Raw genomic sequence first — 20,682 nt, forward strand, 5'->3', positions numbered from 1 at the left:
CATCGGAAGGGTGAAGTCCGCCCTCCGGAGTCGTCGGAGACCGAGGTAGAGGAGCACCGGAGGTCGGGAGTGAGGATCGCACTCCGGAGTCGCCCGGAACCTGTGAGGAAGAGCACCGGAGGTCGGGGGTGAGGATCGCACCCCGGAGTCGCCGGAAGTCGACAGCGAGGCCAGGCCGGCCGACGTCATCGGAGCCGAGAGCGCCATCGGACCGGAGCCGCCCGAAGTCGACATCGTGAAGAGACTGCCCGACGCCATCGAATCGGAGGTCGAGATCGAACCGAGGCCACCGACATCGGACCGGAACCGCCTACCGGCGTCGACAAAGAACTGACACTGTGCCGAGGCCGCCGAGACCGAACCGGAACCGCCTCACGGCGTCGACACGACTCCAGCGGCGTCGGAACATCAGAAAAGGGCAGTAAGTGGAGTAGAGGGCGCCTAAGGCCCTGTGGAGACCTGAGAGACTACTCTAAGGGGCTAGGGAGGTGCTGAAACCCACCTGACTGTGCCTGGGGTGAACTGGGACTAACCTAGAGAGGTTGTGTGGAGAGGAAAGCCAGGGCATTGGAATTCCCCCCTTTGATCTACCTCAGTTTAGGCCTCAGCCTTTGCCTCAGCCAGGGAGTAGGACCCCCCAAGCCTTCCACACCCTACAAGCTGTGCCTGGGCCAAATCAGCCCTTAAGTATTGAAGTGTCATCTGATTCATGAGTGTTATTGTATACTTCTAATTATTTATTGGGGAAACTGTATTTATTAAATTCTTATCTATTTAATGCTGCACTGTATTTATAGGTCCACAGGACTTGTTGGTGTACAGTATTTATTGGTACAGTATTTATTACCTCAAAGTATTTAATTGTCTGTATATATTGCACTTGTATTTATGCCCTGTTATTTATGATCACCCCTATTTATTTCAGCAAACAGCAAATATTTATTTGACCTGCTCTATTTAAGAATTTGTATATTGTGATTGTTATTTATTTTTCCAATCAGCAACTAAGAGAAAAAGATAAAGAAAGAATATTTTCATAATTTTTACGGTGTAGAGTCGTTTTTGGAACGGATGCACGCATGGTTATTGTATGGGTATATTGTATGCTTAGCACTGCGCCTGTTTCCTGACCACTCGAGCCAAGCTACCCCATTGTGTCGGGAAGGCCCTCCACCACCCTGCGGAGTGGGAGTGGGGCTGTTTCCAACATAAATTGGTGTTCAGTGGTGGGATAGAGCTGTGCCTACATATACTCAACAATAACTGTGGGTAGTCCATAGGCCTACACCGGGAGTTTTCTCACAGCGGCCTTCCTAATTGTGGGTTTTTGTTTTTTTCCAAATTTACTCTGGTGGTGGGAGGAGGTATTACTAAAGGTACCCCCCTGCATTGTTACTGCACAAAACCTGTCCTCTAACCTGAGTGGGCAAGATGGAGTTTGTTCTTGAAAATCTAGACACGTACACTGTGGCCCAACTCAGGGAGTTTTGCCAGCGAGAGGGGGTGTACTGTCCCCCAGGAGCAAAGAAGGGTGCACTTCAAACCAGCTTAAGGGCTTGGGGGGAGGCACGCAGGGAAAGCAAGGCTGAGGAAGAAGACAGGGATGGAGAGCCTGACCCCGAGGGGGCTGAGATGTACCAACCTGAGGTGGGGAACCTGTCCGCAGGGCCCAGGACACTTTCTAGGGGGGGCAGCCGTGCCTCTAGCGGGGGCTTGTCTGAAGTGGAGTTAGCAGACCGGAGGGAGAAAAGACAGCTCACATGGGACTTAGCAAAGCTGGAGAAGGAAAAGGAGGAGCAGAGGATGGCCCATGAATTGCGCCTGAAAGAAATAGATCTTCAGATTTTGCGAATCGGGGCACAACCTGTTCCCAATGGTGGCAGCCAAAACCAAGAGTCCACCAGGGAATCCAAACCTTACCTGCCAAAGGACATTGTAGCGAGCTATGGGGCAGGTGACGACATCGCCAAGTGGCTAGCAGCCTATGAGGTCTCATTGAGGGCCCATGGGGTTCCAGCGAAGTATTGGGGAGGGGGACTGTATAAATACATGCCTCCAGCTGGTAGGGATGCTTTATTGGCCCTCGAAGAGGATGAGCAAACCCACTACCCCACCATGAAACTGGCGCTCATCAGGAAGTTTGGACTTACTCCGGAAAAGTACAGACAGAAGTTCAGGGGTAGTCACAAACTGGGCACACAGAATTGGGTGGACTTCCTGGACTATGCAAAGAAGGCACTGGAAGGTTGGATTCAGGGCAGTGAAGTGAGGAACTACGAGGAGCTGTTTGACCTAGTGTTGAAGGAACACCTACTCGAGAAATGTTTCCCTGAACTGCGGCAACACCTGGTGGATAGCAAGCTGACCAGTCCCCGGAAGCTTGCTGAGGAGGCGGACATTTGGGCTAGTACCCGGGTGTCCACAAGGGGGACTGGAGGGGATACTCAAAAGGCCGGACAGGGCGCCCCCCAGAAGAAAGAAGGAGGGGAAAAGAAAAAGGAGTTCTCCAAAGGCCCCCAAAATAACTTCCAAGGGAAGGGAACAGGATTCACCTCTAAGGCTAACCCACCCAGAAACCCTAATCCTGGCCAGAGTCAGCAGCCAAGGGTTGTCCATTGCTACGAGTGCGGTGGCGTTGGACACTATAAAGGAGATCCGAAGTGTCAGAAACGCTCACCCCCTCCCACTGGAGGAAAGCCCCCCGGAGTAGCTAGTGTAGTGCTCGGGGAGGAGATGCCCTTAACTAAGGGAAGGGAGTGGGCGGGTGTCACTTTAGTGTCCCTGGGAGAACGGGAGATGGTTCCTAAGATCCAGGTGCCCGCAAATACCGCAAAGTATGGGCAGTGGATCACCATCAACGGCCAAAGAGGGGAGGCTCTGAGAGACACAGGAGCCAGTATGACTATGGTGCGTAGCCAACTGGTGTCTCCAGAGCAGGTAATTCCCGATGTACTCCACCCAGCCGCGATGGCTGACGGCAGAACAGGTCACTATCCAGTGGCCGAGGTTCCCTTTGAATGGGGGGGGGTTGCAGGTTCACTTCGAGTTGCCGTAAGCCCTGCCGTGCCAGTCGATTGTCTGCTGGGCAATGACATGGAGCACAACGCTTGGAAGGAGGTGGAATACCGGACTCACACCGAGATGCTGGGTACACCTGACTGGGCCTGTGTTAGCACAAGGTCCGAGACTACCCGAAGAGGGAGTTCATTCCGGCTGGAGCCTGGAACAAAGGCCCAGCCAGCTGCCAGTCAAGGGAAGAACCGAGGACAGGAGGAGCCTGCCTCGGCGTCTCCACCCCGTAGGACGGATAGGCCACCGGAGGTGGTGGGCCAGGAGTCTGCGGAGGGGGACGTTACCAACCTGGAGGACTTACCCATCCCGGCCGAGTGGCACGTGGAGGGAGGCCCGTCCAGGGAGGAATTCTGCCAGGGCCAGAGGGAGTGCCCTACCCTTGAGGGGCTGAGGCGACAGGCCGAAGCCCAGGCAGCAGGGAACGTTGAAGGGAACTACAGTGTTTACTGGGAGGATGGCCTCCTCTACAGTGAACCCAAGGCACCCCTACATGGATCGTCACGAGCCTTGGTAGTTCCTCAACGTTATCGAGCCTTCCTTTTGGAGTTGGCTCACGAGATACCATTGGCAGGACACCTGGGGCAAGACAAGACCTTCGCCCGTCTTGTCCCACACTTTTATTGGCCTCAGATGAAAGTGTCGTCCGATACCTACTGCCGGACATGTGTGTCTTGCCAAGCCAGTGGGAAAACAGGGGTGAAGCTGAAAGCTCCCCTGGAACCACTCCCTGTCGTTAGCACCCCCTTTGAAAGGGTGGGCATCGACATTGTGGGTCCATTAGATCCACCAACTACAGCTGGTCACAGGTTTATCCTGGTTCTGGTGGATCATGCCACACGGTACCCAGAGGCAATACCTCTGAGGACCATAACAGCACCTGTTGTGGCTAGGGCCCTGATGGGAATCTTTACCCGAGTGGGTTTTCCCAAGGAAGTTGTGTCCGACAGGGGGACCAACTTCATGTCAGCGTACATGCGGGCAATGTGGAAGGAGTGTGGAGTGACCTACCGGTTCACAACTCCTTACCACCCCCAGACCAATGGTCTGGTGGAGAGGTTTAACAAAACCTTGAAGGGCATGATCAGAAGTCTGCCTGAAAGCCTGCGGAGGAAATGGGACGTCCTCCTACCCTGTTTACTTTTTTCTTACAGGGAAGTGCCACAGAAGGGAGTGGGCTTCAGCCCCTTCGAGCTTCTGTATGGGCACCCTGTACGTGGACCTCTTAACCTGGTGAGAGACGGATGGGAAAGAACTCCCAGAAAGCTCCCCCAGGATGTGGTGAGCTACATGCTGGCCTTCCGGAGCCAAATGGCTAAGTTGTGGAAGCAAGCTTCTGACAACTTGGAAGCCAGCCAAGCAGTAATGAAGGCGTGGTATGACCACAATGCTCACCCGGTGGAGTTGGAGCCTGGCCAGAAGGTGTGGGTGATCGAACCCGGAGAGCTTAGTGCCCTCCAGGATCGCTGGTCAGGACCCTTTGAGGTGTTGGAGAAGAAGGGTAAGGCTACCTACTTGGTGGACCTGAAGACCCCTCGTCAGCCCCTGCGGGTGCTGCATGCCAACCGCCTCAAACCCCACCACGAGAGGCCCGAAGTCATCTTGATGATGGTGACTGACGGAGGAGAGGACGTGGAAAGCGAGCCTCTCCCTGATCTGTTTGCGTCTCAAGAAAAGGATGGGTCGGTGGAGGGAGTGATTCTCTCCCCATCTCTAACTCCTGAACAGCAGGAGGACTGTCGCCAGGTCCTGGGGCAGTACTCCTCGTTGTTCTCCCTTGTCCCGGGTAGGACTCACCTGTGCGTCCATGACGTGGACACAGGAGACAGCCCACCTGTGAAGTCCAAGATCTACCGGATGTCAGACAAGGTGAAGGCCAGCATTCATAGCGAAGTCACTAAGATGCTGGAGCTAGGAGTGATTGAACCTTCTAGCAGCCCCTGGTCCAGTCCGGTGGTGTTAGTACCGAAAGCTGCACCACCGGGTGCCCAACCAGAACTGAGGTTCTGTGTGGACTACCGGGGACTGAATTCAGTGACAAAGACTGATGCACATCCGATCCCTAGGGCGGATGAATTGATTGACCGGCTGGGAGCTGCCCAATATCTAAGTACCTTTGACCTTACTTCAGGGTACTGGCAGATCTCTCTGACTGATGGAGCAAGGGAAAGGTCAGCCTTCTCCACGCCCAATGGCCACTACCAGTTCTGTGTGATGCCCTTTGGGCTCAAGAACGCACCTGCCACGTTTCAGCGCCTGGTAAACCAGATCCTCACCGGGATGGAGAGTTTCTCTGCTGCTTACCTGGATGACATAGCCGTCTTCAGTAACAGCTGGGAGGATCACTTGCAGCACCTGCAAGCTGTTCTCCAGGCCCTGAGACAAGCTGGATTGACGATCAAGGCCAGCAAGTGCCAGATCGGGCAGGGGTCGGTAGTGTACCTTGGACACTTGGTGGGTAGGGGAACGGTGCAACCCCTCCAGGCGAAGATCGAGGCCATCATGGCCTGGGAACCCCCCAAGACACAGACTGAGGTCCGAGCATTTTTGGGCCTCACGGGATACTATCGCCGCTTCGTGAAGGGGTACGGTACCATCGTAGCCCCTCTCACGGAGCTCACGTCCAAGAAACAACCTCGACGGGTAGTCTGGACGGAGGCTTGTCAGCAAGCCTTTGAGAAATTGAAGAAAGCCATGTGCGAGGCCCCGGTCTTAAGGGCCCCAGACTTTTCCAAGAAGTTCATTGTCCAGACAGATGCATCAGAACATGGCATTGGGGCAGTGTTATCGCAACTCAACGAAGAGGGTCTGGATCAACCCGTGGTCTTCCTATCCCGGAGACTACTTCCCAGGGAACAGAAGTGGAGTGCAATAGAGCGTGAAGCCTTTGCAGTGGTATGGGCTCTGAAGAAGTTGCGGCCATACCTGTTTGGATCGCACTTCCTAGTTCAGACCGACCACAGACCCCTTCGCTGGCTGATGCAGATGAAGGGGGAGAATCCCAAGTTGTTGAGGTGGTCTATTTCCCTACAGGGGATGGACTTTCAGGTGGAACATCGGCCTGGAGTGGACCACGCCAATGCAGACGGTCTCTCAAGGTATTTCCGCCTTAGTGATGAGAACTCCCAAGGGGTTGGGTAGCTCTCCCCACTTTCAGCTGGGGGGGACGCGTGTTAGACCTGTCAGCCCTTTGGGTGGTCCCTCCTCATCATTATTTATTTTGTCCCACTTTTGCCTCAAACCCTGTTTGAATTTTTCCTTTTTGGGAACCACCAGACTTTTTCGTGTTGCCACAGATTCAGGGAACCATTTTAGCTACCCCTGAAACTTCTGTCTGAGGGCCTGAAGCACAAAATGGTGGCCTCCTGTGACATCACCAGCATCCACTGGAACCTACCAGCACCTTCCAGAACCTTCCAGGAGATTCCAGAACTGTGTGACAGTTGGAAACCGTTTAGAATGTTGGGAGGATAAGAGAGGCAGTTGGCAGTTGGAGCTGGCAGTTGGCACCTGACTGGTGAAGAGAGAGCAGTACAACAGTGGAGGAGGAAGGAGTGAAGCAGCAGGGGTGGAAACTTGTGCCTGGAGTGGGGTCCATAAACCCACCCTTGATACTTGTCCCTACTGATGGATCCCAGCCTATAGCCCTGTGTGGGAAGAAGACAGAAGAAAACCATCCTAAGGACCTGGACAGCAGGAACAGGCCTTAGAACCAAGAAAGCAGCAAGATTCTGACCTGAGAACTGGTTTCCCTGGAGCCTGGCGTCGAGTAGCCGAAGACCTGGAGCCCGAGGTGGAGAAGCGGCGCTGACTGAGGTAGCAGACGTCGTACCCGGAGCCGCCTGAGGTCGTAAGAGGGCGCCGGCGGAGGTCGAGAGGAATACCAAGGGTCGAGAAGGAGGTGAACCGAGGTCGAGTGAGCGGCGTCATCGGAAGGGTGAAGTCCGCCCTCCGGAGTCGTCGGAGACCGAGGTAGAGGAGCACCGGAGGTCGGGAGTGAGGATCGCACTCCGGAGTCGCCCGGAACCTGTGAGGAAGAGCACCGGAGGTCGGGGGTGAGGATCGCACCCCGGAGTCGCCGGAAGTCGACAGCGAGGCCAGGCCGGCCGACGTCATCGGAGCCGAGAGCGCCATCGGACCGGAGCCGCCCGAAGTCGACATCGTGAAGAGACTGCCCGACGCCATCGAATCGGAGGTCGAGATCGAACCGAGGCCACCGACATCGGACCGGAACCGCCTACCGGCGTCGACAAAGAACTGACACTGTGCCGAGGCCGCCGAGACCGAACCGGAACCGCCTCACGGCGTCGACACGACTCCAGCGGCGTCGGAACATCAGAAAAGGGCAGTAAGTGGAGTAGAGGGCGCCTAAGGCCCTGTGGAGACCTGAGAGACTACTCTAAGGGGCTAGGGAGGTGCTGAAACCCACCTGACTGTGCCTGGGGTGAACTGGGACTAACCTAGAGAGGTTGTGTGGAGAGGAAAGCCAGGGCATTGGAATTCCCCCCTTTGATCTACCTCAGTTTAGGCCTCAGCCTTTGCCTCAGCCAGGGAGTAGGACCCCCCAAGCCTTCCACACCCTACAAGCTGTGCCTGGGCCAAATCAGCCCTTAAGTATTGAAGTGTCATCTGATTCATGAGTGTTATTGTATACTTCTAATTATTTATTGGGGAAACTGTATTTATTAAATTCTTATCTATTTAATGCTGCACTGTATTTATAGGTCCACAGGACTTGTTGGTGTACAGTATTTATTGGTACAGTATTTATTACCTCAAAGTATTTAATTGTCTGTATATATTGCACTTGTATTTATGCCCTGTTATTTATGATCACCCCTATTTATTTCAGCAAACAGCAAATATTTATTTGACCTGCTCTATTTAAGAATTTGTATATTGTGATTGTTATTTATTTTTCCAATCAGCAACTAAGAGAAAAAGATAAAGAAAGAATATTTTCATAATTTTTACGGTGTAGAGTCGTTTTTGGAACGGATGCACGCATGGTTATTGTATGGGTATATTGTATGCTTAGCACTGCGCCTGTTTCCTGACCACTCGAGCCAAGCTACCCCATTGTGTCGGGAAGGCCCTCCACCACCCTGCGGAGTGGGAGTGGGGCTGTTTCCAACAGGGCGTATATACAAATACGCGTTTAAACTCATTGTCCTCGCCCTTTATTGGGTGCACTTCTCGTAAGGGATTCTGTCTATCCATGTGATACGTGGTTCTTTCCTTGACGGGCAATGAAACATGTTCTGAACATACAAAAAGAATATACTGTTTTCTTGATTCTAGAATTTCTTTAATTAATTTAGTACCTGCACCTCTCCATTTATTCATAAGCAATTCAGTCAATATGTCAGGTAAGGGACCAGGGTCCGAACGCTGACTCCGATATAGTATAATGAGTTGTTGAATCATATAAGTCCCAGCTAACCTCTGTTCATCTGGGGTAAGATTCAAGAATGTGCGTACTACTGTATCATCACTATATTTTCCGGGACTGTCCACCCAATGGACAGCTGCCCTGGCTAAATCTTGTTCATCCATAGAATCGAGGAAATGATAACCCCTTCGTTCTCGGAGTAATTTGTCAGCTGTTTGGAACGAATGCTCGTTAGACCTTATATGGACTATGGATGTTGGGAAACCCCTGTTATTGTCTGGACATATCGGGCGTATCGGGTCAATAAGACATCTATTACTATTACAAGATCTTCTTTTACCTACATAGGCTATAGTTTCTGACTGTCCTGTGGGCGGTCCTGACCCTTCTTCCTCGTTTTGTTCGAACTCGTCTATCTCTAATCTCTCTTCGTGTAGGCGTTCTATTTCTTTACGGATCTTTCGGCACATGGCTATTATACAATTTTGTTTATCATGCCTCCCTTCTGATATATTCTGGCTCCATCTTGTAAGAATTTGCATTGCTTCCGGGTCTACCCCCGGTCGGTCTTGATTTCTGATCACACAGTTTATGAGGAAACGTAACAGTTCCCCCTGTATCTCTACTTTCTGGTATTCCATAGCTCTGTTAACACATTCTGGATCTCGCCCTGTTTGGACAAAATGGTATATATTATCTAGATGCGCAGTCATTCCTGGTAACTTCCCTAAATACACTGCGGCTCGTCTGATACGCAATGACGCCAGGGTCATTTCGTCCTCTTTACCGGGCACAGGGTCATATCTGCAATCTATAAGAAGTTCCTTCAACGTACGGGCACTTATGAGTTTGGGTGTACGTGAATGTGCTGACTCTTGAAAAGTAAGTTTATTTATTCTGGGTGGCGTAGAAAAGATATTGGTAGCACCTCCCGTGGCCCCATCTGGGGTGTCGGGTGTGAAAGGATTCGTCGGACGTGACACAGCAACTACAGGTGTGGACACAGCTATAGAAGTAGCTGTAGGAGCGGATGCAGAAACAGATGTGCTTGCCAGAACTTGTGACTCGATTTGTTGCTGTAGGGATACGGGTGCCGGATCTTGGCGTTGGACCTCCCTGGTATGCGGTCTATGCGGGGCGGAATTAGCATATTCGGGAGCTGCGTCATCTAAATATGAGGAAAGAAAAACGTCTTCTGCGGTTCTAGGATGCCCCTTAGGATGTACCTTTATTGGGAACAATGGGGGTGGCAAGTTTTTTGGTATTTCCGGGGTAGCCTTAGGTAATCCTTCGGCCAGAAGGGGATACATACCATTCATAAGGGCATTTCTTTGTCTGTCTACTTGTTCTGTTTTCACTCGGATACCTTCCTCAATTAATAGATTTTCTCGAACTTTATTGGAATTCTCTTTACTCTTCTCTTCCTGTCTACGTGCTTTTTCTGTTCGTCTATGTGATTCTTTACGCCATAATTCAATGGCATCTTTCTGTGACTGTCTGACTTTCCTTTTCCATAACTCTTCTTCTACTTTCATGATGCACTCTGCATCCCAGGTTCCCGCTGTGGGCCACCTCTGACTTTCTGGTAATTCCTTGGTGTAGTCTACCCATAAATCAAGAAATAATATGGCGTCTAGGCCGTGTTTATGATACATGAAGTACCCTGGAGTGTCCCTGGGAGGAATGGGAACGGCTTCTTCGAGTACCCCTTTTCTTGTAGTGATCTGTCTTAGTTTCGAAAAGAACGGCATATTGAGAACCGATCTTATACTTGATTTTGACCAACTGACCTGATACTTGATTTTTGAACAGACTTAATACAATAAACACAATAATGAACAGTCATTCATACCACAATATACAGAACGTACTTAAACACATTTAACATTAAACATTAAACCTTTAACTGAAACAACAATGATGATCGTCTGCATAACTAATCACCAAGCTTAATTCTTTGAAAATAACTAGATACTTCGGAATACTTGATATACTGCTAAACAGTACAGATACACTGCTGAAACAGTGCAGACCGGATTTGTGTACCCAAACCCGTCTTGACCGGCACAACCTATGTGCACGTCAGAAATGCCTCCCCAGCAATGGTACTCACCGGGTAGCTTCGGAAACGGAAGGCCTCGGTAACTTGAACTTGAACTGGACTGGACTCGACTCGACTCGTCGGACACTGGGCTTGACTTCGGACTGGTGGGTCTCTGTATACCTCGGATCTTGCTCTCTCAGCTAGGCTCTGGTCGGGATACTTCGCACTTCTCACCGCCTCGTCTGGGTGTTGATCGCAGTCTCAGTCGCCCCCGCTTGACCGGAGGGAGATACAGGAAATCCTGCTGGTACGCGTTATTGTCCGTCCAGCTGTGGCAGGAGACCGGGCCTGCAATGCACCGCCGGCGCGTGAGATGAGAAAGTGTCCCTGTTCGGGCGCCATTCTTGTGGTAAATAATTTTCCTTTACCGGGACTGAATTTGATACAGAAACATAATTAAATAGCTCAGTAAAATGAGAGGCAGAATCCGTGGTATTAGAGGTTCGGAACGGGCTTTATTCCAGAGAACGATTATAATCGGTTGCTCCAAGTTCCATCACCACGGAGGTTCAGGAAGTGAAGTACCTACATTATTGACATGAAATGACTTTTATAGATCATACATTACAATGAGGCGAATACAGTAGGCGTAACAATTGATAAGGAAAATGACGAATATCATGCGTAACCGAAAATGGGTGTAATAAGGAGTAAAAAGGAACGTAATTGGTTATGATGTCATATATAGGTGGATCTATAAGATAATACTTGGCATAGATGCGCGCGCAGCAGTATGACGTGTGATTGACGTGTAACTAGGGGGTGAAGGGGACTTGACATTTAGCTCCATATGTGGAGACGAAAAGTCTGGAGGGTCAAGTCAACCTAATCCCAAATCATATCTAACATCCTATGTTTAAAGAACTATGTTATCCATAAAGAAGGACTCTCGAACAGAATCTATTCTATACTGACTGTGCGTGCGTGTACAAGCGTCTAAGTGTCTACACTAAATGCGAGGGCAGGAATCTTCCATAGTAACAGGACTATGAATTACTTGCATAAGGGCAGAGAAGCCGGGCTTTTTGCTCGGTGGCCGGGAGAATGTTTATTTAAACTACTAGGCAGGAATGCATCGGCTGAGGGGGAAGCAGATAACTCGAAGGTGAAATACAGTTCTTGGCAGAGAATAGGCTGATGTCAGGCTTCGTGAGCCGCGCAGAGAATGAGACAAAGTTCATGGTCACAGATGCAGGCTCAGACTGGAGCTTTCAGAGGCAGAAGGCAAAAAGAGTTTGACGACAGAATCAGGGCCTACTTGCCTGGACTGTAAAATGGCATAAGTGAACCATATAAAGGCGGTGGCCTTTCGTACTTAGGAATGGAATATCCGGCCTATTCATGGCGGATCTGACAGAGGACATGTTGACGGTGGACGCACATGTATTTGCGTCTTCATAACTGGAACTGGAGGGAACATACATGTACTTGTAACATGCACATAGAACCGTTGGGGTCCAAGATAGGGGACATAACTGACCAGAAAAATCCATATTTCCACACAGACAAAAACTTCTTCATTTATATTTTCATATAGGAGCTATGAAGTAACAGCTGAATGCATTGAAGGTACTTGACTGTCTAAAGTAAGTCACATCAAGACACTTTTTGTATCTGTCAATGGTTGTAAGTCAGATAATCAAAGTCAGAAATGTCCTTGGACATAAAAGTGTTTTCTAAATGTTGTTTACAAAAATATACATCTCATTTGGTAGTATTTTTCCAAAATATACTTTAGACAAGATAAACATGCATTTCATGGCTTGTTTCTGTTGTTCTTAAGAGGCCCTAATTGTGAAGGGATGTGGGTTCTATAGCTTCTATCACCATTGTTCATTAGTCTCAAGCTGCACATCACAGAGGAAGCCAAGTGCAAGCAAAACACTTGTCATATGAGGAGAGGGTCTAGAAGTTCAGGCTTAACTGTTTCTATTGTTCAAGGACTGACGCTGATGTGACTATGAATATCACAGATGTGCTAAAAAATGATTGACTGGAGGGCAGCCCAAGGTCATTACCAGTGGCTGACCTATTTGTCTCAATGATTCTCCCTTTGTATCTGGAGTCTTTAAAAGAAAGCTCTGCTTTTAACATATTATTGTACAGTTCAGGTCTTGGAGGTTGTATACTATGTACAGCAAAAATCAATACCATTCCACGTTCTTGTACCTATAACCAAATATAAATAATATTCTCGGTTCTAAATCAGAACTATTAGACTAGATCACTGGTCGCTGCGGCAGTTGGAGCGAAGTGATCATTTGTACCCTTTATGTTTGCAGTAGCAGTAACATGAATCATGTGATGTATCACATACAGTGTGGCCCAGATTACAGTGACAGAGGGTCTCGGAAGGGGGTTTTCTCTATAGTGCAAAAGTTAATTTGCAGCACCATGCTTCTAAGTGGCATGTGCTGGGTGTTACTTGGGCAGATCTATGCAAGTACCTATAGCTTTTGAAACAAAAGCACATCTCCAAAGGTAGCCTGGCTGGATTTGGTGTTGAAAACAAACATGTCTGTGAAACGGGAGCTAACAAGTGAAAAAGTTGTCATCTCTCCAAACATTCCACACATTACATCTGTGCTGCACTGTAAATGCATATGTGGAATGTATAGAATGTTTATGAATGGGCCTGTGCATGGGATTTTGTACTAGAAAGGTATGATTCCAGCACAACTCCTATGCTAGACAGCATACAAACAGCTCTGTGCCATGGCACAAAGGTTTGCATGGCTCTGGCAGCCTGGATAATGTGCCAGTGTGGAGGATGGCAGTGTTGAAGCAGGTTCTGATTATCAAAAAGAGGAAAACAGCGAGGATTGTCAAACAGGAACAGTTTAAGTTATTTAAACAATAACTACTGGGAATAGCAGCCACATCTCTAACAGTTGCGTTCTGGAATTCAATTTGCAATAGGTACATGGCATGCTTTATACCAGACACCGGTGCAATAAAGAGAAGCTTGTCCCCCTTTCAGCAGGAAATAATGGTACAGTGTGTCATAAATTGTGTGTTTAGATGCTTCATCACCCTCTGACAGAAGTTGCCATAAATACCAACTGGAGGTCACATTCTGAGGTGGTCCAGGTGGCCAGGTGTGTCATATGTGTTATCTAGGGTGACACTAACTACTAGGCATTGTTTGGAGTTTATCTGAGGATTGCAACTGACTGGCTGCTCTGGCATTGTGTCCTTGGGCCGAATGCAGGCTGTGGGAGCCGGCCTCGTGGCGTGGTCCTGTTCCCCCTCGCCAAGCCGCACGAGGTCCCATACACCTCGGGGCTCCTCCATTTTGGATTATACGTCACGCCACGTGACCACCTGCGTGACCCCGCTTCACCCGGCCTCTGTCCCAGCGAGGCCAGACATCAAGGCGCCAACCCCTGGCCAGGGGGATACCACGTGAACCCTTCCCACTCCCGGCGGAGGGCAGTATCGATGGGACCCCCAACCGTCCTTCCACACCTAGGTGCGATCGCCCCACAGCTCTCTGGGGCCTGGCGCCTCTCCTGCTGGGCGTCTGGCCGCTCCCTACCCGGCCTCCGGGCGCAAGGGTCCGGACATCAAAGGGTGCCAGTCCTATATCTGGGGCGACCCGACAGCAGGACAGGAGTTGTATCCTGGAGTCAAGAGCCCTGCTGATCGGATCGCGGCTGACCCTACGGAAGAAGACTCATCCTGAACCCACCTCTGAGCCCTGCTGACGACGTCGCGGCTCCACCGTGCTTAAAGACCTTCACGAACCTTTGGGGCCCTGCTGACGCTGTCGCGGTCCGACCTTGTTGAACTTTACCATCAGAGCCCAGCTGACCTCGTCGCGGCTCGACCGAAGCGGAACTACCACCCGAGCCCTGCAGACGCCGTCGCGGCTCGACCCAAGCGGAACTATCACCCGAGCCCTGCAGACGCCGTCGCGGCTCTCCACGTCCGAGTCGCTCCGAGACCAGCACACAAGGTCTGGCGCAGCGCCTTCCCGTACCTGGTTGGTACTAAGACTGTCCCGCTACCTTATCCCTCTAAAGACATTGAGACTCTTACTGGATCCCTTGATCCCACTGTAAATATTGAACGTACTACGATTGATAAAGAACCAAGTTAAGCAACTGATACGGAGTCCTGTGTGGTGGTATTACTGGGCCTAGTACGAACATAGGAGAAGGACCTCCCCTAGGGGGCTTCTCAGCGGCGCTCGGCTATAACTTTGCGGTAGGAAGGTGCCCCGGAGTAGTCTCCCCGACTCCCCGGTGGTCCTCCCTCCAACATTTGGTGGCCAGCGACGGGATCCGAGCCAGACGCAATCGTACAGGCCAGTAACGCACCCACTACCTAACCAGACGGAAAGAAAAGGGAACCATGGACGGCCGAGAGGCAACCGTGGCCGCAACCTTCCAGCCGGAAAGGTTGGAAGAATACACTCACAAAGAACTGAAACAATTCTGCAAGGACAAAGGGATCCCAACCACAGGATTGGGCACCAAGGAGGAAATGCAGAAAGCTCTGAAAGCCTGGGTAGAACCCGAGACCACTCCACCCCGAGCCGAAGGGACCTCGGCCCGGGATGGAAACCTGCCAACCCCAACCCCGACAGATGGGGGGCGAACCGTCCCCGAAACCAGCCTGTCCCACGAAGAAATGCGAGAACGGGAGAGGGTCCGGACACACGAGATGGACCTCGCCCGACTCCGGCTGGACGGAGAGCTCCTACTGGCGGAGAAGAAAATAGCCTTGGAACAACTACGGCTTCAAGAGGAGATCGAGGAAAAGAAACGGCAGCGGGAACTAGAGGAGAGATGGCTAACCCTCGAGCACGAGAGGAGCCTCAAGGAACTTGAACTAAAAGCTAAAACGGGGGAGACCAGCACCCCCGGAGCCCGGGACGCTCTGCCACCGACCGAGCCAAAGGTTCACATCCCCAAGGATGTCGTCAAGGAGTACTATAAAAATGACGACATACAGCAATGGTTCCGAGCGTACGAAGTAGCCATGACCTCCCATCGGGTACCCCGGAAGGATTGGGGTGCCGGCCAATGGGGGGGAGGTTCCTCAGCGAGGGCCGGGATACCCTGCTGCAACTCCCCGATGCGGTGATGACATCATACGACCACATGAAGGAAGCCCTACTCACACGCTACGGACTATCAGCCGAGATGTACCGGCAGCGCTTCCGGGACTGCAAGAAGCTCCCCGGTACCACGTGGGTCGAATACGTGGACTTCTTCAGCCGAGCATTGGAAGGATGGATCAAGGGAAGCAAGGTCACCTCATACAATGAACTGTTCGACCTCATTGTCTGGGAGCACCTCGCCAACAACTGCTTTGTTGAACTAAGGCAACTCCTCCTGGACAGTAAACTGACCGAGCCCCGGAAGCTCGCCGCCGAAGCAGACCGATGGGTCAACACCCGGGTCCCCCGGAACCCCGTGGGGGACTACCAACAGAGTACCACGGGACCTCCCCGCCAGCGAGGCGGAGGAGGGGGGTCCCACCGCGGTAGGGAATTCCCGGCCGGCCCGCCCAGAAGCCCGCCACGAGGCCAAGCCACCAACCACACGTCCCCGACCATGGGCCGAAGGGGGACTCCTATCGCACGGCCTGGACCACGACCGACAGTGACCTGCTTCGGCTGCCAGCAGACCGGCCACTATGCAAGCGACCCGGCCTGCCCCGTGAACCGACGGAACGGGACCGCAGGGCCCCCTCCCCGGCAAATAGCCGCCGCAGCCCTGGGGGAGGGAGAAGACGAGGAGGAAAACCACGACGGCGGGACCCCCGAGTGGGAACCAGCTGCCATGTCGCTTGTATGCCTGGGCTCCCGAGAAATGGTGCCCCGAGCTGCCATCCCAAGCAACACCCAGAAGTACCAACAGTGGGTCACCATCAATGGACGACGGGCCGAGGCCCTCCGGGACACTGGGGCCATTGTGACCACTGTCCGCTGCCACCTGGTGACCCCCGAACATATCCTGCCGCATGTCCTATGCCCTGTCCGGACCGCGGACAACACCGAGAGCATGTGCCAGATGGCCAGGATCCCCTTCGAGTGGGGAGGAGTGTCCGGCACCCTAAAAGTGACTGTCCGCGACGACGCCCCAGTGGACTGCCTCCTGGGGAATGACCTAGAGAGCTCCCCCTGGGCCCAGGTGGAACGCCGAGAGCATCTGGGGATGCTAGGACTGCCCGAGTGGGCCTGCGCCACCACCCGGTCCATGACCGCCCAACCAGCCGCTGCCACGGCCCCCGACAAGCCGGCGGGCCCTGAACCATCACCCTCCTCCGGTACGGAGGAACCTGACGAAGAGGCCGGGCCATCCGAACTTGCCACCGACGAGGCCGCCTCCCTCAGCGAGATCCCCGAGCTGGCCCAGTGGCGCCACGACGGGGGCCCCACCCGCGAACAATTCCAGCAAGAGCAGAAGGCCTGCCCGTCCCTCGAGGGGGCCCGACAGCAAGCGGCCGCCCAGGCTGCGGGGGACCCCACGGGAATCCACTGGGTCTATTGGGACAATGACTTATTGTATAGCGAGCAGAAGGTCACCGAACTAGGGGCCGGCCGGGTGTTGGTGGTCCCCCTCCGATTTCTAAAGTTCCTCCTGAACCTGGCCCATGACGTGCCCCTCGCCGGACACCTCGGGCGGGACAAAACGTACAGCCCCCTAGTGACCCATTTCTATTGGCCCCGAATGAGAAGAGACGTGGACCATCACTGCCGGTCCTGCCCGACCTGCCAAGCTAGCGGGAAGACTGGGGGTCGAGTGAAAGCCCCCCTCCAACCATTTCCAACCGTCAACACCCCGTTCGAACGAGTGGGGAATCGACATCGTGGGGCCCCTCGACCCCCGAACCGCCCTGGGACACCGCTTCATCCTGGTACTGGTCGACCACGCCACCCGATACCCCGAGGCCATCCCACTCCGCACCGTGACGGCTCCAGTGGTGGGTCGGGCCCTGATGGGCATCTTCTCCAGGGTGGGGTTCCCCCGAGAAGTGGTGAGCGACAGGGGTACGAACTTTATTTCAAAGTACATGAGATCCCTCTGGCAACAATGTGGGGTCACCTATAAATTCACCACCCCTTACCACCCCCAGGGGAACGGACTGGTCGAGCGGTTCAACAGAACCTTGAAGGGGATGATCAAGGGCCTGGAAGAGCCCCTGAGGAGAAGATGGGATGTCCTGCTGCCCTGCCTCCTGTTCGCCTATCGGGAGGTACCCCAGAAATCCCTGGGCTTCAGCCCCTTCGAACTGTTGTATGGGCACCCCGTCTGAGGGCCCCTCAGCCTGGTCAAGGAGGGCTGGGAGGCGCAAGTCCAAGATGCCCCTCCCGACGTCTACCGGTACCTCCTGACCCTGCGGAACCAGACTCGGAAGTTCCGGGCCCTGGCAGAAGCCAACCTCGAAGCCAGCCAGGAAGACATGAAACGCTGGTATGACGAAAATGCCTCAACCATCGAATTCGAGCCGGGCCAGCAAGTCTGGGTCATGTCACCCGTGGACCCCTGCGCCCTGCAGGACAAGTGGACCGGGCCCTTCAAGGTAGTTGAGAGGAAGAGCCCCGTCACGTACCTAGTGGACATGGAGTCCCCGAGGAACCCCCTCCGGGTCCTGCACGCCAACCGGCTCAAGCCTCACTTCGCCCGAACTGAACTAAGCCTGCTGCTGGCTACCGACGATGGGGGCGAAAGTGACTCCGAGCCCCTTCCAGACCTCCTGGGGTCCTCGGGCCAAGACGGCTCCTTGGAGGGCGTCCGCCTCTCCACCACCCTGACACCAGAACAGCGCCATGACTGCCAGAAGCTGCTGCAACCCTTCGCTGCCCTCTTCTCTCTCACGCCCGGGGTGACCTCCTGGTGCGTCCACGACGTGGATACTGGGGACAGTCCCCCTGTGCGACACCGCGCTTACCGAGTACCTGACCGAGTCCGAGCCTGTATACGGACCGAGGTCACCAAGATGCTCGCCCTCGGAGTCATCGAGCCATCCGACAGCCCGTGGGCCAGCCCGGTGGTCTTGGTGCCGAAGGCCGCCGCCCCCGGCACTGCCCCGGAACTCAGGTTTTGTGTCGACTACCGGGGCCTGAACGCAGTCACCAAGACCGATGCCCACCCCTTGCCACGAGCAAACGAGTTGATCGATCGCTTAGGGGCCGCCCGCTACCTAAGCACCTTTGATCTCACCGCTGGGTACTGGCAGATCAAGCTCACTCCCGGCGCCCAGGAACGATCCGCCTTTTCCACCCCCGATGGGCACTACCACTTTCGGGTAATGCCCTTCGGTATGAAGAACGCCCCAGCGACCTTTCAGAGACTCGTGAACAAGGTCCTGGCCGGACTAGAAGCCTTCAGTGCGGCCTACCTCGACGACATTGCCGTCTTCAGCGACCACTGGGCCGCGCACCTAGGACACCTCGGAGAAGTCCTGGCCGCTCTCCAGAGAGTCGGACTCACCATTAAGGCCAGTAAATGCCAGATCGGTCAAGGATCTGTGACCTATCTGGGCCACCAGATGGGGAGTGGCCAGGTGGCGCCCCTCCAGTTAAAGGTCGACGCCATCCAGGCATGGGAGCCCCCCGCAACCCAAACCGCTGTCCGGGCCTTCCTAGGCCTCACAGGCTACTATCGACGATTCATCAAGGATTATGGCAGCATTGTGGGCCCCCTGACGGAGCTCACTTCCAAGAAACAGCCCAAGGTAGTGCACTGGACGCCCCGCTGTCAGACCGCTTTTGAGGCCCTCAAGGCGGCCATGTGCGCTGCTACAGGCCCCTGACTACAGCTAGGAATTTGTAGTCCAGACCGATGCCTCGGAGTACGGGGTCGGGCGGTCCTCTCCCAGCTAGACGCCAAGGGCCTCGACCGACCTGTGGCCTTTATCAGCCGCCGACTGCTGCCACGAGAACAGAGGTGGAGCACCATCGAGTGGGAGGCCTTCGCCGTGGTATGGGCTCTCAAGAAGCTCCGGCCCTACATTTTCGGCACCCACTTCAGGGTCCAAACTGACCACCGGCCCTTGCGGTGGCTCATGCAAATGCGGGGTGAGAACCCCAAGTTATTGCGATGGTCCATCTCGCTGGAAGGGATGGACTTCACTGTGGAACACCGGCCCGGCAACGACCACACCAACGCTGACGGCCTATCCAGATTATTCCGCCTCGGCGAGGAGAACCCCCAAGGAGATGGGTGACTCTCCCTGCCTTCAGCTGGGGGGGACGCGTGTGGGAGCCGGCCTCGTGGCGTGGTCCTGTTCCCCCTCGCCAAGCCGCACGAGGTCCCATACACCTCGGGGCTCCTCCATTTTGGATTATACGTCACGCCACGTGACCACCTGCGTGACCCCGCTTCACCCGGCCTCTGTCCCAGCGAGGCCCGACATCAAGGCGCCAACCCCTGGCCAGGGGGATACCACGTGAACCCTTCCCACTCCCGGCGGAGGGCAGTATCGATGGGACCCCCAACCGTCCTTCCACACCTAGGTGCGATCGCCCCACAGCTCTCTGGGGCCTGGCGCCTCTCCTGCTGGGCGTCTGGCCGCTCCCTACCCGGCCTCTCCGCCCCCTCCGGGCGCAAGGGTCCGGACATCAAAGGGCTCCAGTCCTATATCTGGGGCGACCCGACAGCAGGACAGGAGTTGTATCCTGGAGTCAAGAGCCCTGCTGATTGGATCGCGGCTGACCCTACGGAAGAAGACTCATCCTGAACCCACCTCTGAGCCCTGCTGACGACGTCGCGGCTCCACCGTGCTTAAAGACCTTCACAAACCTTTGGGGCCCTGCTGACGCTGTCGCGGCCCGACCTTGTTGAACTTTACCATCAGAGCCCAGCTGACCTCGTCGCGGCTCGACCGAAGCGGAACTACCACCCGAGCCCTGCAGACGCCGTCGCGGCTCGACCCAAGCGGAACTATCACCCGAGCCCTGCAGACGCCATCGCGGCTCTCCACGTCCGAGTCGCTCCGACACCAGCACACAAGGTCTGGCGCAGCGCCTTCCCGTACCTGGCTGGTACTAAGACTGTCCCGCTACCTTATCCCTCTAAAGACATTGAGACTCTTACTGGATCCCTCGATCCCACTGTAAATATTGAACGTACTACGATTGATAAAGAACCAAGTTAAGCAA

General features: G+C 53.8%; 1 protein-coding gene across 3 annotated transcripts in view; it reads right to left on the reverse strand.

The window, feature by feature from the left end:
- The window catches only part of LOC146806281 (olfactory receptor 56A4-like), a 168,128-nt gene that overhangs the window by 132,020 nt on the left and 15,426 nt on the right, over window positions 1-20,682 (reverse strand). The window lies entirely within an intron of this gene.

The sequence above is a fragment of the Triturus cristatus genome, chromosome 8 (assembly GCF_964204655.1).
Source record: "Triturus cristatus chromosome 8, aTriCri1.1, whole genome shotgun sequence".
Taxonomy (NCBI): domain Eukaryota; kingdom Metazoa; phylum Chordata; class Amphibia; order Caudata; family Salamandridae; genus Triturus; species Triturus cristatus.